At 41.9% G+C, this 25,756-nt stretch overlaps 1 long non-coding RNA gene across 1 annotated transcript in view; it reads right to left on the reverse strand.

The window, feature by feature from the left end:
- Positions 1-24,945, reverse strand: part of LOC138300041 (uncharacterized) — a 195,289-nt gene extending 170,344 nt beyond the window's left edge. The window contains exons 1-2 of the long non-coding RNA XR_011204869.1: positions 24,862-24,945; positions 13,232-13,333 (exon numbers count right to left, since the gene is read on the reverse strand). This is a non-coding gene — a long non-coding RNA (uncharacterized lncRNA). The remainder of the gene's footprint in view (positions 1-13,231; positions 13,334-24,861) is intronic.
- Positions 24,946-25,756: the final 811 nt, after the last annotated feature.

Raw genomic sequence — 25,756 nt, forward strand, 5'->3', positions numbered from 1 at the left:
CTGTGTACATTTCAGGCGATTGAGGGTTTGAACATACCACTTACACGTTTTTAGTGCTAGGTTAGGGTATATAGTGTAAAGTTTTTGGAATACTTTTTGTGCTCATATATGATATATAATGTAGGTTTGCAACCTTGAAAAAGTTGTCAAAGATGAAATATGTGTCGTCTGCCTGCTACTGAATGGAATAAACATCACAGTCTTGCTACTGAACTTTCATCCGGACTGGATTCACTGAATGTCTTTTTACAATCTATGGGATTTTTGATCTGCTCTGGTTGTTTACTTGATGTTTATGTGGGAGTTTCTTTCACTACACGTGGCACTAGTCTGGTAGCATAGTGCTCTCACCAGCTGAGCAGAATGTTATAAGCCAGTACGAATGACTTTATTTACTTTAGAGGAATGCAGCATTTGTTTAACCACTGCTACATCCCTTTTTTCTCTGATATGTATAATGTCAAGTTGTGGTGCAGTGTTACGTTGTATGGGCTGTGATGTGGTTTTCATAGACTCGAGCCCAGATTTATCAAGCCTTTGCATTGTCATTGCATCGCACAAGGTGATGCAAAGACAATGCAAAGGCTTCAGTAATATCTACAAAGCCAATGGGAAATTTGTGCCACCTTGTATGGCTTTGTAAAGAAATGTGATTCAACGCATCGGCTTGCACTGAGTTATGTTACATTTCAAGCTGGGAGTGGTTCCCTGAGTGGAGCATTGGGGTTCTCATGCATCCACCCATGGATATTGGCACATTCCCAGATTTACTAGAGCTAGTAAATCTGGAAATGTATCAAATGCTACACCTTCCCCAGTGACGCTTAAAGAGGAGAAATATCTTTATTTCTCCTTGTTACTTCCTCTTTCTATGCATGATGCATTCCACATCACACATAGAAAGAGGAATAAGCTTGTTTTTGTGCAGGGAGGTGTACAAAAAAATCCTGTCTGTAACAAGAACCCTCACACTATGGTGCCAAGGGTAGCAGTGCACAGAGAGAGCAGGAATGCTCTCTGTGTGCACATATGGAGCATTTCTGCTCTCTTTCTTTCATGCAACGCAGCACAGCAACTTTGCTTGCTGCCCTGCATTGCGTGAAAGATTAGTAATTTTGCACCTGGATGCTGAAATAGTATGTGAACTAGTATGTTGAGTGCCTTTCTTGAGTGCCCAAGGAAAAGGTGACATCTCTCAGTAGCCAAAGTGCCAACCCGCTCTGAATAGTACAGGGGAAAGATGTCAAGGGTCCCAGTTAGCAGTAAAAATCCACAAAGGGGGAAAACCTCCTTGCCAATTTTATAGCTCGATTGAAGATGAAGATTATTACTGAAGAAATCAGCGAGGCATCAAAACGCTCTCTGACATCAGAAAAGAGAAAAGAGGCAAGCAAGAAATTTCAGAAAAAGATTCAAGTACTAACAGCAAAAAACTGGAAAAACAGTAGAAAGAGGGCAAAGCATGCAGTGAAAAATAAAGATTGTATTGCATTCCTCTCATGATTGCCTCTTTAGATATGATTCTAACAGGAACTGACAGATGGGAAACAGCTCTACTACATCTTAGATTGGGAAGTTTAAATTACATCTTAAGGATTGAACACCACCTTAGGAATGATTGGTTCATGCCCCTTTCAAGAAAGTCAAGGTATATCTTTGGTAAATGAAGGTGCCCAGGTTTGATGTCCTCCTTTACATGCTGGCTAAATTGTAGAGTCCTGCTGCTGTCCTTTATGTCTGGGCTTCATATAACTCACAGAACACTCCTTAAGTTGACCAGGAGCACAGAGGCAACACAGTAGTCGATCGGGGGCAGACCGTTAGCCTTGTGCTTAGCAGAGTATCTTAGAACACATGCCCATCAGCATATGGAGTAGCTCCTCCCTTCTTGAACACACATTGTCTTTGGTAGGTTCTTGACCCTGTACTCGGGACAGTTGTAACATTAGTGTGGATCTATGTCACAAATGAATGGGGTATTTTGCTGTTGTGCGGTTTGATGTGGTGATGGATACTTTGGTGCTGTGTGGTAGATATACTATGTGGCCCAAGGGGTCTATTCCCATGTAGCTTTCCTGTTTGCACAACTTTTGATAGCTATGTTTATTTCCCCCAGACAGATGGGGCTGGCAAGTTCAACCTGCGTAAATAAGGTGTAGAGAACCCCTGCAAATTTTCTTCACACATCTGGCGTCAGAAGGAAATTCTTCCTAACAAAACAATTTAAAATTGCCCTAAAACGCATTTTTAACAATAGACTTATTAATGTACCAGCCCCATCTATCTGTGATTTCAGTGTTCCCTCCCGAATGTTAACTGCTAGTATTTGACTTACAGACTCACTATCATAGAAGAATTCAACCACTTTACATTGAGCAAGGATGAGGAATCAGGTGATAATTACCTCTTACCCTAACCAGGTACAAATTTGCATAAACGACTGAGTTGTCTCAATCCCTAACTGTCACATAAGCCCCAACATATCTCTAACCTGCTGCTGATATTATGGTATGGAGTGAAGCTAATGAATGTTCTCAGAATTTTTTTTTTAAAGCTCCCTAGATCCGATAAGGCATGACTGTCCCCCTGTGTACCTTAAAAAAATCCTGGTTTGATATTTTAAGTAGGGGAGGGTGGAACTTGCGGAGTTTCACTCCAAGGAATTCTGCGGAGTTACATGAAAACTGCAGAGTTCCACGAATGGGCGGAAATCAACACATCACATCTCATGCTGATTTTTAATGCCAGGAGCTCGTTTTACTCCAAAAAATCAGCACAAAATGGCAGCACATCGTGCACCAGAGGGTGCTGCATATCGAGTTGGTTTTGCTCCCACTCCAGGAGGTTTTCTACATAAGCGGCAACGTTCTCACTGCGAACAGTCGTGACTGCCTCCGCTGGCAAAATGTTTCCAGTGCCCTCGTAGCACCCTAAAATTGTGCTAGGGGATGCCCATTCCTCCTTGCATTCACTGGCTTACCGTTGGCGAGCTGTGCATGAGAGAAAACTCTTCCATGTGGCGGTTGGCGGAATTTGGCAGGAACTTTACATTACAAGCGTAACACAGAGTGGCCAACATTCTGCCAAATCTGGAGGCGAAGCTAAATATATTGCCCACACTTAATTTTAAGATCATCACAAAAGATCCTGTCTGCCAGAAGGGTACTGTCATAAATGTGGCTTCTTTCCACTGACATCTGACCTGGTAAAGTAAAATCCAACTAAGCATCATTTGATGATACCATGGTCGCGTTTCCATCAGTGCACCATTCAAAATTTAGGCTTGGGCAAAAATTAAATGCAGATAGGAACACTGAAGATGCATGCAGAGAAAAAGGTATAACCTCTAAGATGCCCATAAAGCCAACTCTGAGAAATAAATTAATTTGAAAGCTTTACCAGGAATAATCAAAGCAACCGAATGCTTTGAAAGGAGTCATCAGAATGCACTTCATCGAGGATAAAGGCACCAACATACTTGGCATGGAGAATATTGTCGTGTTATTTTTGAGCTGAAGCCCCAGGATATATTTTATGGAGAATAAGTTCACTATGCCATTTCGTATAAAAAAAGCTATCCCCCCCCCCACCACCACCACTTTGTGCAACAAATCCTTCACTCAGAGAATACTTCTGGGGAAATCTATGCTTCTGACCCCTTTTTGGGCATCACACCGAGTGCCTGGTAACCCCCTTGGCTAGTCCTTGTTATATGGGTGATCGCTTTCGTACCACCAGTCAGACCCACTCCTTGATCCCCATTAATTAGTCTCAGAAGTTCCTTTGTGTGACTTGGCTTAGAGCTCCAATGTGTGTGACCCCCATTGTGAGCAGATTGAATGCCCTCTCCATTGAAGGACCTTATCCCACATTCCTCATGTATGTTTTGTCCTCCCTTCTTTGGATCATCCAATCAGTACAAGCTCATAGTACTCTGCTTACAACTTGTTGCAGTGGCATGAGTGCGTTACAAAGGAACACTTCCCAGTAAACACGCTGCCGGCATAGCTAGAATCAAAAAGATGTACGGTTTCCCCACTTTTCAGTCGCACTCTGGAATAAGTGGAGATGATTTAAGTCAGGACTAAGATGCACTGGTGGAGTTGAGTGGGGGACTGAATACTGGACGCGCAGATGGTGGAAACATAATGCACTCATGTGTGTGGTCACAGAGTATCTTTGCAGCAGGTGTAACCGGTCAAACTTAAGGTGCATTGGTTCACATTGATGTGGATATTGGGTTTAGAAAAGGAGTTTGCCTAAAGGTCAGGGATGTGTTACACTGGCAACACGATGAGGTGGTTCATTACATTATTATCTTCATGTACTTTTCTAGTAGCACAAAAATTCAGAGTTGGATGCAAAAAAAGGAGTAAAGTCCAAACGAAACTATCCAAAATAAACAGCAAGCGAGTCATGTTGCCCTTGATAAGAAGGGTCATGTTTTCTGGGGCAGTGAATGCTTTGTCGTATACTACCTGACAAGTAGAAATCATTTAAGGGTAATGATGTCCACATGTGCAGCTGTAGGATTCTACTGTGTTCCTTTTTTCTCTAAAGGGGAATATGTATTGTATTTTTGGCAAACGTTTTAGAGGCTCCTGATCAAGGGAGTTCATTCAAGCTGCAAATCCAGTGCTCCTCAGGGACACCCTAGGTGCGCAACAAGATTGGTAGACCATTCATTGGGCTCTCCACCCTGCAGTGTCAAGGGTAGACCCAGGTAGCGGTAGAATTATAGGTTGTGGCATGAAGTAGATGCACCCTGGCATGATGTCTACTGGCTTCCCATCCAAACAAAAAGCTAGTGCCATTGGGGGGAGGAAGGGTGTAGGCCCCTTCATGCATAATAGTTGTTTATTCTGAATGGAAATATTCATGAGCATGGATTTGGCAGGGATGACTATGAAGATGAGAATGAGTCTCCATTGAGGCTAGTTAAGTAACGGGACACCTGTCATCAGCATAACTTTTAGCTGACCATGATCATTGCATGATTGATGGTTGCTAGTTAGAGGAAGACTGCTGCACACAGAGAATAGCAAGGACAGCCCATTTGCCATGTATTCCTTCTTTTCAGTCCTTTGTCCTGAGGTCTTGTCTGAGTGTAATATACAAGGATTCTACAAGGCAAAGACTATCAGGATGTACACAACCAGATGGACGTGGGCACTGACCATCACTCTTCATTCTGGGAAGAAGGCAAGTGGTGTCCTTTCCAGCCGTGCCTCAAAGAAGGGAAACACCACCCAACTTACTTGGTTGGAGTTACAGACGTTAAGAACCTGTGCTACCCACATGAGTAGCCCTGTAAACATGTCTCAGACCTGCCACTGCAGTTTGGGTGGGCAGTTTTAAACTGCCATTTCGACCTGGCAACTAAACCTTCCCTTTTACTACATGTACGTCACCTCTAAGGTAGACCCAAGAAAGCCCCATGGGCAAAGTGCAGTGTATTTAAAAGTTAGGACATGTGCTGGTGCGTTTTACATGTCCTGATACTGAAATACTGCTACATTTGTTTTTCACTATTGCAAGGCCTATCTATTCTATATGGTAACATGGGGATTGCCTTGAAATATCTTTTAAGTGTAATTTTGTATTGGGAGCAGATGGAGATATGGAGTTTGGGGTCTCTGAACTCACAATTTAAAAATACAACTTTTCGTGAGGTTGGTTTTTTAATTGTAAGTTTGAGATGCCACTGTTAGAAAGTGGGCATTTTCTTGTTTAACCATTCTGTGCCTCTGCCTGTCTGTGGAATACACGTCTGGGTCAGGATGACAGTTGGGCTATGTGTAAATTCACTCTAGACAGTCACACAAAGGGAGCTGAGTGTGCGCTGCATTTCCTGATGATGGATCTTCCTGAGCTAAAGTGGTGATAGGAGCTGACACTTGCACCTGAATAGGGTTGTGCCTGCCCTCACTCAAAGCATTCTCCAACCTCCTGGAGTGTGTCTGGGGCCAGAGCAGGGAAAGGAAGGGTTTTGTGCACTAAAAAGACTTCTCTTTGAAGTTTGCCTACTTCAAAGACAAAATGGGCATAAGTACTGGATCTCTGACATCACAAAGTTAGAATCCTTCTGGACTAAGCACATTCTGCCAGGAAGAAGAGCTGGAGGCTGTAGGAGGGATTGCCACTCTGTCTGTTGCTTTGCTGTTCTGGCCTGCTGCTTGCTGCTTCTGTCCTGGGAGTGAAAGGACTGGACTTTGCTTTCTACATCCTGCCTTCCAAGGTTTGCCAAGGGTTTGAACTGAGCTTACCTCCTGTAAAGAAGTCTCAGGGACATCAAAGATTTCATCTGCCAGTGCCTGGGCTCTTCTTCTGGGAGTTCTGACTTGCCAAGTGGTGCCAACTCCAGACCCTGGGCCCTTGCAATTGTAAGCTGGCGACCTGAAGGAGAAAATCCACACTGACACAACACAGCTGAAAAATCAACACATACATAATTGACACATCGCCTGTCTAGTGGTTGAAAAATCTATGCAGCATCTGCAGAATCAACACAGAGGTTCCATCATTACAGCGGGTCTGGATTTTCCACGTATCATCCCTGGGTGTCAATTTCTCATTGACCCTGCACTGCAGTAAGGAACGAGGCTGCATGTCCGGAAATCAGCGCTTTGCCTTTCCTGCAAGGAAAGAATCAATGCATCACCTCCCCTGCCAATAAGGAACTGACGCATTGCCTCACCTGCGAGGAAAGAATCAACGCATCGCCTCCACTGCGCAGTAAGGAACTAATGCATCGCTTTGCTTTTTCAGCACATTATCTTCCCTGTGGCCCACATCGTCTTTGTTTTTGATGCATCCAAGGTACTCTTTGCTAAAATGATACAACTATTGACTCCTATGGCCTAAGACTCATTTAAACCTTTATAAAAGGTGAGATCTTTACTTGTGTATATTGGATTTTTGTCCTTTTGGTCTTGTTTTACTCAGATAAATATTAACTATTTTTCCAGACTGGTGTGGAGTACTTTTGTGGTGTTTTCACTGTGTTACTGTATGTGAGTGTGTACACATGCTTTACACATTGCCTATGATATGTGCCAGACTGCTTCTGCCAAGCTACCAAGAGGGTGAGCAGGGGTTATCTTAGCTGTGTGACTCCACTACCCTGACTAAAGTGAGGGTCTCTTCCTGGTCAGGGTGCAAACCCCTGCCAACTAGAAACACCATTTCTAACACAGACCTACATGGACCTTGCTGCTTCCAGATTAGGGCACGGAGAGCTGCCAATTTCCTCTTGCTGTGTATAAGCTTAAAGGCCCTGCAGAAACCCTGTGGTTATTACTGATCTAGGAAGCCCAAGAACTCCAGTGACTCAGATGCAGGATATAGAAACCCTACCAATCACTAGAGGCCAAAGGTAGGCTGCCTCAACAGCCAACTGCTATAATTGAGGGTGAACTAAGTGCTGTCCCTGCCAGCATACACACTTTCTCTCTGCTCCACCCTTTGTTGCTTTCATTGCCCCCTCACACAGCTTTTGCTACAGAGGTTTAGCATCCAGTGGGCCTGCTCATTAGCTAGATTAAGAAGGGCCTGGGTGGTCCCAGGGTGTGCCCCTTAGACCTGTAAGGGTTAAACACCATTATCCCACTGGTCAAACTGCAGCCGTCCCTCCTTTATTATCAAGGTTACTCACCCTTAAGAATGGAGCTGCGGGTGAACCAAATGTAGGAGGCTGGCCTGGCTTGTAGTGGGTACCAGAGGTACTTACACCTTGTGCCAGGTCCAGTTATCCCTTATTAGTGTGGAAGAGGTGTTTCTAGCAGCTTAGGCTGATAGAAGGTAGCTATGGCAAAGCAGCTTAGGCTGAACTAGGAGACATGTAAAGCTCCTACTATACCACTGGTGTCATATGCACAATATCATAAGAAAACACAATACACAGAAGTACTAAAAATAAAGGTACTTTATTTTTATGACAATATGCCAAAAGTATCTCAGTGAGTACCCTCAGTATGAGGATAAGATATATACACAAGATATATGTACACAAACCAAAATTATGCAAGTAATAGCAAAAGGAAGTAATGCAAGCAGTGTAAAGCTACAATAGATTGCAATAGGAACACATAGGTATAGGGGCAACACAAACCATATACTCCAAAAGTGGAATGCGAACCACGAATGGACCCCACACCTATGTGAGCTTGTAGAGGGTCGCTGGGACTGTAAGAAAACAGTGAGGGTTAGAAAAATAGCCCACCCCAAGACTCTGTAAGGTAGGTGTAAAGTGCACCTACAACTCCCAAAGAGCACAGAAGTCGTGAGAGGGGGATTCTGCAAGGAAAACCAACACCAGCAATGCAACAACAATGGATTTCTGGACCTGAGTACCTGTAAGACAAGGGGTCCAAGTCCAAGAGTCGCGACAGTGTCGAGAGTGGGCAGGAGCCCAGGAAATGCCAGCTGAGGGTGCAAGGAAGCTGCCACCGGATGGAAGAAGCTTGGTGCTTTGCAAGAACGAAGAGGACTAGGAACTTCCCCTCTGGAGGATGGATGTCCCACGTCGTGAAGAAGCTTGCAGAGGTGTTCCCGCGCAGAAAGACCGCATACAAGCCTTGCTAGCTGCAAGGGTCGCAGTTAGGGTTTTTGGATGCTGCTGTGGCCCAGGAGGGACCAGGATGTCGCCACTTGGATGAGGAGACAGAGGGGGCGCCCAGCAAGTCAGGGAGCCCTCACAGAAGCAGGCAGCACCCGCAGAAGTACCTGAACAGGCACTTGGAAGAAGAGTGAACCGGAGTCCACGCGAAGTCACAAAAGGGAGTCCCACGATGCCGGAGGACAACTCAGAAGGTTGTGCACTGCAGGTTAGAGTGTCGGGGACCCAGGCTTGGCTGTGCACAAAGGGAATCCTGGAAAAGTGCACAGGAGCCGGAGCAGCTGCAAATCACGTGGTACCCAGCAATGCAGTCTAGCGTAGGAAGGCAAGGACTTACCTCCACCAAACTTGGACTGAAGAGTCACTGGACTGTGGGAGTCACTTGGACAGAGTTGCTGAGTTCCAGGGACCACGCTTGTCGTGCTGAGAGGGGACCCAGAGGACCGGTGATGCAGTCTTTTGTTGCCTGCGGTTGCAGGGGGAAGATTCCGTCGACCCACGGGAGATTTCTTCAGAGCTCCTGGTGCAAGAAGGAGGCAGGCTACCCCTAGAGCATGAACCACCTGGAAACAGTCGAGAAAGCCGGCAGGATGAAGCGATACAAGGTTGCTAGTAGTCGTCTGGCTACCTTGTTGCAGTTTTGCAGGCCTCCTGAGCAGTAAGCGGTCGATCCTTTGGCAGAAGGTGAAGAGGGAGATGCAGATGAACTCTGGTGAGCTCTTGCATTCGTTATCTAAAGAATTCCCCAAAGCAGAGACCCTAAATAGCCAGAAAAGGAGGTTTGGCTACCTAGGAAGGAGGATTGGCTACTAACAGAGGTAAGAGCCTATCAGAAGGAGTCTCTGATGTCACCTGCTGGCACTGGCCACTCAGAGCAGTCCAGTGTGCCAGCAACACCTCTGAATCCAAGATGGCAGAGGTCTGGGGCACACTGGCGGAGATCCGGGCACCTCCCCTGGGAGGTGCAGGTCAGGGGAGTGGTCACTCCCCTTTTCTTTGTCCAGTTTCGCGCCAGAGCAGGGCTGGGGGATCCCTGAACTGGTGTAGACTGGCTTATGCAGAGATGGGCACCATCTGTGCCCATCAAAGCATTTCCAGAGGCTGGGGGAGGCTACTCCTCCCCAGCCTTCACACCTATTTCCAAAGGGAGAGGGTGTTACACCCTCTCTCAGAGGAAGTCCTTTGTTCTGCCTTCCTGGGCCAGGGCTGCCTGGACCCCAGGAGGTCAGAAACCTGTCTGAGGGGTTGGCAGCAGCAGCAGCTGCAGTGGAGACCCCGGAAAGGCAGTTTGGCAGTACCCGGGTTCTGTGCTAGAGACCCGGGGGATCATGGAATTGTCCCCCCAATGCCAGAACGGCATTGGGGGGACAATTCCATGATCTTAGACATGTTTGGAGTTACCATTGTGACGCTGTACATAGGTAGTGACCTATGTAAAGTGCACGCGTGTAATGGTGTCCCCGCACTCACAAAGTCCGGGGAATTTGCCCTGAACGATGTGGGGGCACCTTGGCTAGTGCCAGAGTGCCCACACACTAAGTAACTTTGCACCCAACCTTCACCAGGTGAAGGTTAGACATATAGGTGACTTATAAGTTACTTAAGTGCAGTGGTAAATGGCTGTGAAATACCGTGGACGTTATTTCACGCAGGCTGCACTGGCAGGCCTGTGTAAGAATTGTCAGAGCTCCCTATGGGTGGCAAACAAAATGCTGCAACCCATAGGGATCTCCTGGAACCCCAATACCCTGGGTACCTCAGTACCATATACTAGGGAATTATATGGGTGTACCAGTATGCCAATGTGAATTGGTAAATTTAGTCACTAGCCTGTTAGTGACAAATTTGGAAAGCAGAGAGAGCATAACCACTGAGGTTCTGGTTAGCAGAGCCTCAGTGAGACAGTTAGGCATCACACAGGGAACACATACATATAGGCCACAAACTTATGAGCACTGGGGTCCTGGCTAGCAGGGTCCCAGTGACACATAACAAACATACTGACAACATAGGGTTTTCACTATGAGCACTGGTCCCTGGCTAGCAGGATCCCAGTGAGACAGTGAAAACACCCTGACATATACTCACAAACAGGCCAAAAGTGGGGGTAACAAGGCTAGAAAGAGGCTACTTTCTCACACTCACTATAACCCCCAGGTCGAGAATCAAGGTCGAGAGGCCAAGGAACTCTTTCCCATAATCATCACAATAGCTAAAGACCTCACCCTACTCTTACAGTCACGTGTAATTACACAAGTGAAAAATGTGAAAAGTTATTTTATGACAAAACTCAAAAAGTAGAAGGAACTATCCAGCCTAACCTGGGTGACTCACCCATCAAAGAAATACTCAGGGAAAGAAGACAATTTGACCACATTTGAGGGACTCACTAAAAAAACATGGAACATTATAGAAACACGCACAACCCCATCACAGTCTTTCTGACAAACATTGTAACATATTTTAACATGCATGCTTTCATACATTTCAACACAATTCTGACAGATCAATAATTGGTCCAGGGTTTTCTAAAAAGAGGTCAGGTCAAACCATTTGATGACATGGCTCAGCTACATAGCTACAGACCAGTAACTGTGCTCCCATTTATGGGTAAAATATTAGGAAATGTTACAAGACAATTGAAACGTCATGTCAACACAGAGATCCTACCAGTCTCAGACCAAGCCAACTTAATGCAGGATTGTGGCACAGAAGAAGCATCATTAACTGTGACTGATGGTACCCTTAACAGTATGGGCAAAGGAAAGTCTTGTGTGGCAATCCTTCTCAACTGTAAATAGACAGTGGCCTTCAACACACCCTTCAACATTCTTCAGAATCTCATGTGGATTGACGACAATGTCTTAAATTGGTTGAGAACTTACCTGAGTGGCAAGTCCAATATAGTTAGGATTGAGAATCCTTCCTGTGCTCCTGCACTTTCCCTCATGGCGTCCCACAAGTTTCCATACTAGCACCCATTCTTTTTAACCTTTGTGTGTGGACCCACTCAAAGAAGAATGAAGAGATCTAAATCTGAATATGCATCAATATACTGGTCAGCATTATTGAAAAAAGAGGTTGCTGGTCTTTGGCTTTCATCTAATTTCATACTATGCAGTCTGCCTGGTATAAAGGTACTTAGCTGCTCTCTTTTCCAATAATGCACATCAAGACACGAGTTCCCAATGCACTATCTATGACAAATATGTGACTCTTACTGTGGTGTAAATGCTCTATCAGTAAAATACATTTTCAAATAAACGAATGCTTAATTTGTGCCGGTGTTTGCTTGGCACCAAAACTTACTTAACATCAGCACATATTTAAGACTGTCTACTATATGGAGGCGCAGCGTACCTACTCTCTCTCTATGTATATATATATATATATATATATATATATATATATATATATATATGAAAAAATGCCTGAAACAGATGAATATGCACACTCGAGGATCCTTCACTGAAGTTTACTTCAAAAAGTGCAGCCCTTGCGATGCGTTTCGGCACTAAGCCTTGTTCAGGCGCAGGGGGAAGTGCTACAAACACCATTAAATAGCATATGAACCCTCACACCCAAACAACATAATAGAGGGACTCATAGGGCGTGATTTATACTTTTTTAGCATTAGCATAACTTTTTTGACGCAAAAGCAGCGCAAACTTACAAAATATAATTGAATTTTGTACGTTTGTGCCGCTTTTGCATCAAAAAATGACACAAATGCAGCGCTAAAAAAGTATAAATCAGGCCCATAATGTTATATGCATGGGGAGCATATTGGCCATATTGAACCAGTAAATAAACATCGAGAATAATGTACAAATAATCTATGATTTTATGACTGCCATGTAAAGCGTACTGGGCTGCCTGCAGAATTAAATATTGACAATAATTACATATTGTTCATGATTAAATTGGCAGAACACCACACACTGTTTTGTTATGATTGGGCATGAACAAACATTCAAACGATATATCCATGAGGCATATTTTGCATGTACCCTACAATATGAACTGTGTTACCAAGTAGGTATAAAGAACATTGCATAATGTGAAGATACCTGGTTATAAAATCAGCTGGTGTTCTAAATACATAATGAGCTGGTAACTGGTAAACATTGTGTCAGTGTTGTTCATTTGAACACTGGCAACCCCAATAAAAAATGCTGTAAACAAACATCAAAATAATACTGGCAATCCATGTACATACTGACATCCACGTGGGCTGGACCTGTTCCCGCACTCCCATGTTGCTATGTGAACATGTATCTCACAAAGAACAGCATAAATACAGTCCTAATGGGCCAACATAAGAAAGTGCTGATGACATAGCAACAAGATTGAAGCTAGAGTGAGCCAAGTGGGCTGAACCTGTACCAGTACTCCATAATCTATTGTGTAAACCTGTACCTCATAAGAACAACATAAATGAAGCCCAAGTGGGACTGGAATCTCGGTGTGCATATAACACGGCAACAAAATGATAATAAAGTCCTATTGGGCCAGGAATATCAATGTGCAAACAACGTGGCAGCAGGCGTACTGCACTGAACTCTACCAATTCATAGACAGGCCTCCTCCAAAAAAGAAAGTAATAAAGGATACCCCAAGTGCCTCCTGTAAGTGCCGGAAGAAAAGGGTACGGTGCCCCAGCCAGGGCCTCCTCTCATACCCAGCATGCCAGGCAAGAGTCCCTTCATCTCCTCCCTGAAATAAAACAGGAGATAAAGCCAGTTACACACTTCTACCGAAAGAGAATCCAATCCTGCATAAAATTAAATTAATACATGCACTTTATAACTTAATAGGGACTCCAAGTGGTGCATCTAGCCCACATGTATGTGTATATATATCTTTATTTCAGCTAAAAGCCATAAAAGCAGTTTGAGAAGAAAAATGGTAAATACATATAATCATTAATTTAAAAGTTAAAACTTAGTTAAAACTAATCTAAAATGTCACACAGTTGATAAGCTGTCCAAGCCCTAAAAAACATTTGCAAGACAATACATACATATATTCATTGAATCTTAAAAAGGTAAAAGTAGTTAAGATCAATCTATAATGTCACACAATTAGTAACCTATCGGTCTATGGTATCTTAATAATCGATGTTCTAGCCAGGCATCTTAGCAGAGGTAAAAAACAATCATATGTAAACTCTTTCTAGATCTTACTGCCCAGGCACATTGAAGATACCTCGTTACTACAAACACTCCCTTATCACTTGTGTCACTTGTCAGAAAACGGAGAGATTCTCTATAGTTCCTTATTCCAAGGAGTCTACATAAGGGAATGATCCACTTTCTCTTGGGCAGAAGAAAACAAAGTGGGCCATGGTCTTGGGTTGCGTCGGGCAAAAGTAACAGAAACCAGGAGTGCAGTCAGCCTTGTTCCACCCCGTGGTAACAGACTTCAATGGCAAAATCCCCAATCTAAATTTAATAAAAAGGCTTTTAATGTAAGCCGGTTGTACATTATCCATAAAGGTTTCAAACTTCTGTGAACAGTTGTGATTTAAAAATTGAACTGTCCTGGTCCCTTGTCCCTGACTAGACCATATCATGTATGTGTAACTCCTCGTCTGAGTTCAGACCTCCTGGTACGTGTTAAGTGATGTGATAAATCTCAATTTCAATTTTTGCAATGCCAAAATCCTATCCCCACCCCTGGGATCCACTGCCACATGGTCAATACCAATGTATCTCAAAAGATTTCTGTCACTGAAATGATGTGTTTTAAAATACCAAGCAACTGGATTATAATCATTCTCACAAGATGTATATTACTGCCTATGTACCACAAGCCACATGGGCATTCAAGAATATACACCACAAAAGCTGTACTGCACATAATAAACGTATTCATGGGTCTCTTTGTATTCTTAACAGGGATACTGATCTCATTAGTATTGGATGATTGTGTACATGCTTTGCATTTCACACAAATGTAAGAACCCGGCATGGGTCTGTCCAAAGTGTTTTTACTCATATCCTGACTCCCAATGTTGTTTTGACAAGAAGATCCCTGAGAGATCTTGCTTACAATGAGTGATTTTGGGCCTATTGCCTACCTTCTCCCTTATCACTGGATCACACTGTAGGAGACCCCAATTTGTATTCAAGATTTCACATATGCCTCTGGCCTTGCCATTATAAGTAATAATCAATCTCATATCACTGTCCCCATTGCTGACTTGCTAGTCATGATGTTTCTTACAAGTGAAAAGTATTTCATTACGGATGAGTGAGTATATTTTTTCACTTGCTCTATCTAATACCCACTGAGGATAACCTCGTTGGGAAAACCGGTTCATTATGGTGACTTTTTCGTGCTCAAATATAACATCATCACTACAATTTCTACAAGCCTGAACTAGTTCCCAATGTGGGATGCTCCATTTCAGATGATTAGGATGGCTGCTCCGCGCATGTAATAAACTATTATCAGCAGTTCGCGATGTAATCGTGATGTGATTTCACTGTTGGTCACCCTTATCTCCACATCCATTAATGCTATGGTTACCCTGTGTACCTTGGTGGTAAATTGTAAATTCAAATTGTTGTTGTTAAGTTTTTCAACAAAATCATTGCCTCTTCCTCATTGCCCTGCCAAATCAAAAACAAGTCATCCATGAAACGTAGCCATAGGACAATACGTTCCATGTCCTTGGCCAAATTCAACGCAATGGACATCTGCTCCTCCCACCAGCCCATGAGAAGGTTCACATGGGAGCGAAGCAGGTACCCACTGCGTCCCCTGTACCTGTTTGTATAGTGTAAGGAAGAGAAAGATATTGTTAGTCAAACCAAATGTTATCATCTCAAGAAGCATGCAAGTATGTGAGAACAGACTCATAGGTCTAGCCCTCAAAAGAAGTTAACCGGCCTTGATTCCATCCTCATGTCTTATGATCGTGTAGAGTGCTTGAGCATCTAAAGCCATCAACAGATAATCAGTTGCCCAAAGAATAAAATTTTTTCTTTTTAGAAAATCCTTAGTATCTGCTATGTGTGATGGCAGAGAGTTGATGAACTGTATCAGAAAATGATCTATATATTTGGAAGTGTTCTCCAATAAACTACCAAAGGAGGAGACAATTGGTCTTCCGGGTGGATTAGAGGTGGATTTATGAATTTTTGGTAACAAGCAGAATACAGGTATTCTGGGGTTGAGAATTTTCAGAAATTGGTATTCTTCCACCTCAATCAAGCCTCTATTCTTCCAACTGTTCAGTTTGTCCCAATATTCTCTGATGACTTTCCTGTATTCCTGCTCTGTAATGGTGGCATAACAATGGTGATCATTTAACTGGCTATGCGCTTCATTGATATACACCTCTATGGGCATCACCACAATGTTCCCACCTTTATCAGCAGGTCTAATACTGGTGTCCTGAGCTAAGCTATGTATGGCCTGTCTCTGCGACCATGTCATGTTATTCTTAGTCCTATTCTTGCCTATTCCCTCATGGAATGCGTCAATCATATAGAAACCCAACATATATATAAGAATTCAAAAATTTCATAGAACAGCAGTATACACATTGATGTTACTGTATAACATCTATGTTTTTTGCGATCTGTCAACGAAACAAATGTCGACATTTCAACCTTTAAATTAGTAACTGGACATGGCTGTAATCAGAATCAGGAGAATAAGTAAGTGATCCTCATTCATAACACATCCTCTGATTTTAACTGGTCCAAACCAACTCTTGCAAGTGTAAGATTAGTTTCTCTTGAATACACTCAACATTTGATTTCATTGTTGAAGGAATTTCCACAAAGTCCTTACGAATGGTGAGTATTTATGTTTAGCTTAATATACCATAACTTGCACCTGCATTATATTCTACAATCATCATAAGCACACATTTGGCATTGTTGTACAATCTACTCTAACCATACGCTACATATCCTTTAGGTGACTGAATATCCACTCAACCATGGCTCATGATCCCACTCCATGACCCTGGCATTCCAGAAGAAAGGGCGTGCAACCAAGAACATACAGTTGGACATTTGTTTAGGATATTTAAAGAATGCTTCAGGTGCCTACATCAAGTGGATGGTGCATTGGCTTATGCACAAGAACATGTGTGCAAAATTAATGTCCCAAGTTGTATGGTCCATAACATTTGTATCCAACCACATGTGCCTATACCCGTGTAAGATGTCCATTCCAATGACGAGCCAGGAGATAATGATGAAGATTTACAGGTATATATAGGAGGAGGACATCTGCTACAGAATGCCAATGCTATTGGAACAAGAGCCAAGCCACATTTCCTAATTTACTACTTAAAAAGTTAATTTGATAACTACACAATGTTTTTGTAGTTGTAGCAACAGAAAAGGAGCTCGTCCTTTAAAGGCCATGATGTAAAAAAAAGATATAAACCATACACTATCTTAATTACACATAATTTGTGTCACGTATCAGAAAAATAGTGACATTTGCCTTAGTGCTTTGTCCAACATCAACAAACCTTACATTTATGTAATATGTACTGTCTAAATTCATATACAGATTGAATAAAACATGGGAGCTCTACACCATCCACTACCTACACAAATGTACAAATTAAAAAAAGGAATATTTCAAAGTAAAGCACGACAATAGAGAAATTTCAAAATGTGCACTTTTTTGGTATGTTGAGCAGGAATATCTGACAACTTAGTGATACAGACAGAATTCCTACAAGGCCATATGGGGGACAGGTAGTAAGAAGAGGTTGTATTAGTTGAAGGTGTTAATGTAGTTGATGATTTGGCGGTTACTCCAGAGCTGGCTACAACAGTAGCAGTGCTGACAAGGGTTACACTTGTGAGCACTAAGGACCTGATTCGCAAAGGTAAATGTACACATGTGGTTTGACTCTACTACTGCAGCTAGGTATAAAGCTACACTTTTTGCTATTCTTCATTTACAGGTGTAGATTTAAACATAAGTGAAGACTTGCATGTTTCCACCCCTTGGTGGAACCTCTTACAGCAGGATTTACAACCATAAAGTTACTATTAGTAACTTTTCATGCATAGGTGGAGACCTCTGCCACCATGGTGGAGAGGTAATTGTAGTGAAGTATAGGAAAAAATACTAAGTTTATTATTCTTCAAACAATTGATTACACATATTTTAATTTAAAATATAAATATATAATTATTTAAAATATGTATCCTAAAATTTAAATGTTACAGCACAATAACTCAATAAATTAAATGTGAATGAAATACATACTTAATTAAAATACACATATTTAATTTATAAATCATATTTCTCAAAGAATAGTCCGATCCACTCTAACATTTTTATTTAATGTGTACTAACTACTTTTCGTCTGGCATGCGGGATTAAGGAACTTGGAGATCTATTTAGAGATTTAATACTTCTGTCCTATGAAGGTCTGGTGTCCAACCATAGATTACCCGTTGGGTTAATTGCTATTGTATGGGGCTCTGACAGTGGTGATTAGAAATGCCTGGAAAACTGGAACTTCTGAAACCATTACACGCCGGGCACTTCATACCATTCTCACTACATCAGCTACATACAAGGCAATAACACTGCTCTATAGGGAGGGCTGAGACCAATACTGTTACACCACTGGGCACATTCAGGAGAAACGGGAGAAAGATATTCACAAACTGACAGGGGAAGCTGATTGGGCCAAAGTTTCAGAAAGTGCTTCCATAATTTCTTGTAATGCATGTTTTAAATTGATTCACTTCTATGTCATTCATAGGGTTTATCTCACTTCAGGCCCAATCAATAGGAACTGCCCAAATGCATAGGTGCAATGCCCTAGGTGTTAAGTGTTAGAGGCAGACCTATACTACATGCTTTGGGTGTATGAAGATATGAACACAATGGCCAGATAACATGTCCTTTCATAATGAGCCCACATATGGACAACAGACACCTACTCACTACCCAGAGACATGTACCCTAAGTATGTATCTTTTGCAATGACATATGACACATGTTGGGCTTAGTTATTGTTGCTAAGCTCTTGCCAGGGGGTGCTATTAGGGTTTCTGGAATGTGTCAGTGAACATTTTAGTCCTGCCAGTGGTTGCATCATTTAGGGTTGCTCTTTCTTCAATTAAGCCGGAGAATGTGTCTTAGTAAAACTGGAGATGAGGATATGATGCAAGAGTGGCCTGACAAGACGGTGTCCTGAAAAGAAACTGTGCAACCTCTGAAAGTTCCTCCCACTAGGAACGGTCACTATGTGATGGCAGGCAACTGTGAAAAGTCTTCAATTACATCTAGGAGTGTTGGGAGTGCAAGAGGACACTCGCCGGGTACTGCACACAGTAACGCAGTTTAAGCACTTTACTGGGAACAAGTTTAGGATTTGCCGTGCAGACAGCACACACTCTGTTCATTAGGCATAGAGGAGAGCGAGGATGGCCACACATTGGGGGAAGGCTGTGGAATCCGTACATAAGGAAACTATGGTGTCACGCATTCTAGAGGATAGAATGTTGAGGCTCAAAGTACTGTGAGCACACCACTTGTATTATGCGCTCATGAAGGACCACTGGCCGGCGTGAGGCTGCAAAGGGCAGCGAATGCAGCACTCAAATGACGGCAGGGAACAAGTTTACCATGACTGATCTGTATTCATTGTTGAGGGGTGCTATGGTGGAGAGAAGTGTCTCATGCATCAGAGTCTGAAGTTTGGGAGTGGCATTCCCTTAGTTGATATGCCATTGGCTGAGGGGGAACAATACATTTGGTGGAAGTGGAAGTGTTCAGAGATACTATTGGATCCCAGGAACTAAGAAAGAAATAAAACTGTGGGGTACATGTGCAAATTGTAACCACATTTATCTGTGGATCATAGATCTGCCATAGAATTAGGACTGCTATGTAAAATTTGCACGTGGTAATTTTAAGACACTAGTAGATAGAGGTGACTACTTTTATTATTTATTGGAGGACAATGGTGGCTACATTTCTTATTCTAATTTGTGTATTTATTAGTTGAATATGTCTGTTCAAACCATTGTTCCTCCTCCCATGTTCTTGCAAGAACCAGGTTTGCCTATTATGTTATGGGATGATTGGAAAGACTCTTTTGAGACTTATCTGGAAGTCATTGGGGGCGATGTATTTGTAGCAAAGAGAAAGCTAGCAGTTTTAGGTTGAAGGGGTGGAAGGGTTTAAGGACGTTACCTGTACCGGTTGACAGGGCAGATGAGGAAGGTAATGGGGAGATTAATGCAGATTAAGTTCTTGTGAATGATATGTATGTGAAGGTGATGAATGCTTTGGAGGAAAACTTTGAGAAGAAACTAAGCACAGTGGTAGAAAGACATAATTTTTTCATGAGCACAATTACCTGGTGAAACCACTGAACAATATGTGCCCATTTTAAGAACACTAGCTGCTTCATGTAGGTTCAAAGACTTACAGGAAGAGATGATATGAGACCAAATGATCAACAGAACTAGTAATGATAAAATTCAAGTGGAGTTGTTAGGATTAAAAGATCCATCACTTGAAAAGTCTATAAGTATTGACTGTCGCATCTCGTAATATTAAAGAACTTAGTAATTATCTATTAAAATGTGAATATGAGTGCAGTGGGGGTAGGTATGTGAATGCGTTATAAAGATCGGGTGAATTGCAAAGTGGGTTTAGGAAAAAAACAATGTTTCAGGTGTGGAAGTATAAAGCATTTGGCTGAATCCAATGCATGCCTAGCAGTAAAAGCTGAATGTTTTAAATGCAAAAGGTTGGAGCATTTTCCTAGAATGTGTACAGAAAGTGGGATTTAAGGGAAGAAGTCTAAGGTGTATTGGCTAAATGAACACAAAATGGGTGATAACTCTGGTGATGTAGACACCAATGGTGAGGACGTAGAAGTATTGGTAGTGAGTGAGTGTGGAAAAAATAGAAGGCGGTACACATTCAGATGTTCACCATCCACCAAAATGTTTGATTGAGGTGAATGGGATTAAAGACCACATGTGGATGTATTTATGTACATATTATACAATAATTGAGAAGTCTGCGGGGAAGAGTGACAATGGATTTGAATTAAGCCCAACAACCGGAAGGATACTGTGGTGTCAAATTGGCAATTTTGGGATATTTTATGACTGTGGTGTCAAATTGCCAATTTTAGGGTATTTTATGATTGAACTGAAATACAAAGATAGGCAGATAGACCAGGTACTGCTAAGTGTAAAAGGGGTGGTGGGAAAATTTAGTTTAAAGTATCCTAATTTGTTTGCAGAAAACATGGGGTGTTTGAAAAAATTTGACCACTGCATAATCTTAAAGAAGGGCACTGTACGTCAAGTTCATAAGGTCCATAATGTTCAGTTGGCTTTGCGCGAACAACTGAAAGTGGAACTGAACCGTTTGCACAAGGCAGGAGTCATCAAACTGATTGAACCTTCAGGGTGGCTAAGTCCAATTGTCCTAGCAAAGAAAGCTAGCCGAACATTACGCATGCGTGCAGATTTAAGGGTCTTAAATGACAGTATATGGGTGGATTGCCTTCCACCTCCCATTTTGATTAAATGTTGATGAATGTGAGAGGAGACAAATGTTTTAAGATGCTGAATGTATTTACTGTGTAACACCAGATTCATCCAGACTCTAAACATCTAAGATCCGTTATTACTCCTGAAGGGGCTTACCAGTTGTTTATGCCATTTGAGCTCGCGGCGGCATTTACTGTGTTTCAGAGAGTGATGCAAAGAGGTTTATATGGTTTATTCAAAAGTTTGTTTTTCCAGGAGGACATATTGGTGTGGGGGAGTGATAAAGAACAACATGATGTGAGGTTAGAGGCAGGGTTGCTAAAATTGGAGCAGGTGGGCCTCACCATAGATTTGGAGAAGTGTAAATTTGAAGTGGATGAAGTTAAATATTTGGGTCATGCACCGTATTGGGAGGGAGTGAAACCCAATTTGAAATTAGTGGAAGCAATAGAGTTGGCTCCTGTGCCCAAGGATAATGAGCTGTTGGGAAGAAGAATGGAAACAGATGTTGGCAGAGGACCAAACCATGTTATTGTTGGTGGAAAACCTACAAAGCGACTCCATTTTGAGTGGAAATAAGAGGGAGCGTTTGAGTGATTTCTTACATGCATAGGGGAAACTCTCTGTGGTTGATGGAATCATAAGGAGAAGTGACAAATTGGCAGTTCCTGTTGGCTTTTGGCACAGTTTGTTGATTTTATTACACAAAGGTCATGGTGGAATACCACTATGAAACATAAAGCCCATATAGATTTTTTGTGACTGAGTATGGACAAGGAAGCTGAGAGGTTTGTAAGAAATTATGTGCCATGCATGTGCAGTGACAAATCGCGTGCCATGCACATGCAGTGAATAATCCCATACTGTAACAGAAACATCCATTGTGCCTACAACATTTCCCAAATGAGCCTGGAAAAGGTTAGTGATTGACATTTGAGGTCCTTTTGATTGTTTGGGTCTTGGAAGTAGGTATGTTATTGCATTGATAGCCTATTTTTCCAAGTGGCCTGGTGTGGCTTTTATGAAGGAGGCCAAGGCTAACTACATGGTTGCTTTTTGTGAACAGATTTTCAGGAGAGAGGGTTGTCCAGAGGTACTGGTCTTGGACAATGAGGCGCAATTTATTTCTGCAGAGTTCACCGCTTTCCCCAAAAAGGAGGGCATTAGGTATCACAGGACAGCTGTGTATCATCTCCGGGAAAACGGTTTGGTAGAAAGGTTTAATAAGATGTTGAGTGACTGCATTTAATTGGCTTTGAGTGGGGTTTGGTATGGGGACAAGAAGTGGAAAACATGTTATGGAATTACAGCTCACTCAGTTACAGGAGAAACTCTGTTTTGTTTGTTGAAAGGAATGGTAGCATGCACTACTGCAGTTCTTGCATTGATGGAGGGAACACCAAGAGACAGGGTGAATAAACAGTTCCTGGTAGATAGAGTTAAAGGGTATCAACAGTGGCATGTGCAAAAACATAATGAGAGAGTGAGAAAAATATGTGATTTTAAGAAAGGGGAATGGGCAAGTGCACATGTGGAGAGCCACAGGGAGGGTTATTTTTGGTGGTCTTGTCCAAACGAAATCAGAGAAGTCAAAGGAAATAAAGTATTGCTGGATGGAAAATGGTGGAACTTGCGTAAAATTGGTTAGTGCCATAAACTCGGCCTGAATTGTGGAGCAAAGACAGGAGAAATGAGAGATGAGATGGGTGGTATTCCTCAACATGTAAGAAGAAGGCCTAAACTGCTTGATCATTATGTATATACCTAATGCAGTTTTCCTGCAACACAACCAGTTTGCTTGTTTTCCTTGAAATATAACATATGTAAATACAAATGTATTTTCTTGAAATTCCTTGTATGCTTCTTATACTTTTTTGTTATTTTTGTTGGTTATGCCTTATTCCTTGTTCAGTATGTTTAAGGTTCTTATCTTATTTATGTCTGGAGGGGGGCGGGGGGTTGTAATGACATATGACATTTGTTGGTTTTGGTAAGCATTTGTGATGTTTCTACTAGGGGTGCTGGAATGTGACATTGAACGATTGGTCCTGACAGTAGTTGCATTGTGCAGATTTGCGCTATGGAATAAAAGCTCTTCAATCAAGCTGGAGAGTGTGTCTTTGTAAAAGTATCCCGAATGCCAAAACTGCAAGATTACATCCAGGTTCGTAAATTGGCCCTATTATTAGCTAAAGACAAATGATGATGAAATGTAAGTGAGCAAAGGGCCCTATCTACACTGAACCTAACGTGAGGCACTCAAACCAAATATATCATTACAATGAACTTGTAATATCTCCAATAGGAAGCTGCAAAGTCCAAGAAAAAAAAATCAGTTCTTGAGTTACATTAAACAGTCTTGTGTTTTATTGTTGAACAAGTTCTGATGTGCTGTAGATATGAATTCCCAGGTTATCTTTCAAGTCTTGAGCATATTATCCTGAACAAATGCCGGTCAAATCTATAATATAATATTCTGAACATATGCCAAATCTTGCGTATAATATTCTGAACATACTCCAACACGTGTTTCGTCTAGGGGAGATTTACCCCAGCAACTTCTTCAGGGCTGAAATTTTACCAAATACAACACTTGAGCTGGGAAACAGAATGCTAGATTCAAAAATTATAAATACTATAAACACCTAAAAACGGGTGAGTATAAAAAAGAAAAAAGAAAAAAGTGAAAGTAAACCGGTGCACCCTGGACGTCCAAGTTGAAAGACAAATAATGCATATGGGACGAACCCATTACATAATTGTCCAATGTGATAAATCACTCACAGACAAAAATAATACACAAAATTACAACTAAATGTATCCCCCAATGTGAAATATCAAAGGTCTCCACTAAGAAATCCATAGTCATGCAGAAATATAAAACAAGCAAAAACCAAATTGTGTGCCCAAACACAACACCAACATGTCCAGAATCAAATTGTCAAATATCAAAACATTCCACCAGTACCTTGTTTCGGAGCAAACACATATATTCCGGATTGATCTCACCCAATGTCAAATATATCCTCACTGTGGTTAAAAGAACAAAAACCCGCAAGTGGCTAAAAATTCAAAAAAGTGTTGATGAATCTCTTGTTATTGATCTATAAAGGAACATATAATATCATACTAAAACGTGTCCTCCACCCTGCATGCATAAGACAAGGTCTACAATACCTATGATCCACGATCCAGTGTACTACTCCAGTAGTTCATATGCCCACAAAAAAATAAGTGAGTATAGTTCTTTCCTCTGTAAACGAAATACCGAAGTTCATAAGTGGCTAAGCACAAAGACAGTTAACATAGATGTCGTTGCAAGTCGCAAGTGGAAAAGAATATTATAAACCAAAATATTGATCCAAGTAGTTCCCAAGTCTGTCCGACCGTCAGTACCATAGCAAGAGTAATAGCTGTGACATGGGAGTCAGAACACTGTAGGTTAAATAGGTACAAACATCATGAGACACGTGCAAACCGAAATGTTTTAAGATAAATTAGTGAAAACGATATTCAAAACCACATGTCGGCCAATCCATAACCAGTCATGCAGTATTGCTTGTTAATATTCGAACGCTCCGGTAAGAAGAAACAAAGTGACCGTCCGTCGCAGCCGCAGCACGTACGTTACTTACGGCGTGCAAGATGAAATACTTTAAAGTGAATTAGTAAAAACAAACATAAGAAGCCAAATTATTGTCCCATTATTTCTCAATCATACAATCTCACCTGCTAGTATTCCATCGCTCCAATTAGAAAAAATGAAGTGTCAGACCGCCATGGCTACAGCGAGTACGCTGGCTGTGGCGTGCGAGTCGGATAGCTCTAAATCCAAATGGTGAAAACAACATAAATGACGGACTGTCCGTGAAAAAATAGAAAACAGACAAAACATCCCAGGCATCCTGCAGTTGTAGTTCCAAAGCAGGAACCCTCAGAAAAGTAACCAATGGAGATTTTCTTAGCTTTAGTGAAGGAAAGTCTTGATTTTATTAAAACACGGAGGCGAGTATTATGCTTATCTTCTCTTGCTTTAATTCAAATAGCAGCCAAGAAACTACAAATCCCAGCAGACCCCGCTGGGAAACTACAATAACGAATATGTCATACAATATGTCATAGAGTATGTAACCAATCAGATGCACAGAGGGGTATAAACATATTGGCTGATAGCAACAAGTCCTCTTTTCTTGTAGAGCAGTTAAGATAGTCTGAATAAAGGTATTATCAACAACAAAATAATACATGCCAATATGAATGAAAATAGAGCCTCCAAACGATAGACAACATGAATAGTCTTTTGATCCAAATTGGGAATGAAGAGGTCTTGGAATAGAGTCGTTTCATGAGTCGGAGAAGATGCCGCTTGCGGAGTATCCTGGTAGGATGAAGGCAGGATCTTAAGTTGACTGGTTGGTAGTGGAAGTTGTACCTAATGAGAATAAAGGGAGGGTTAATAATGGACCCAAAGCGGTGGGATAATACTCGCCTCCGTGTTTTAATAAAATCAAGACTTTCCTTCACTAAAGCTAAGAAAATCTCCATTTTATTACAAGCACGGAGGCTCCTATTATGCTTAGTTCAAAGCATAGAAATTATTGAATTAGCTACATGGGATACAGGC

Source organism: Pleurodeles waltl, chromosome 6, assembly GCF_031143425.1.
Source record: "Pleurodeles waltl isolate 20211129_DDA chromosome 6, aPleWal1.hap1.20221129, whole genome shotgun sequence".
NCBI classification, from domain to species: Eukaryota; Metazoa; Chordata; class Amphibia; order Caudata; family Salamandridae; genus Pleurodeles; species Pleurodeles waltl.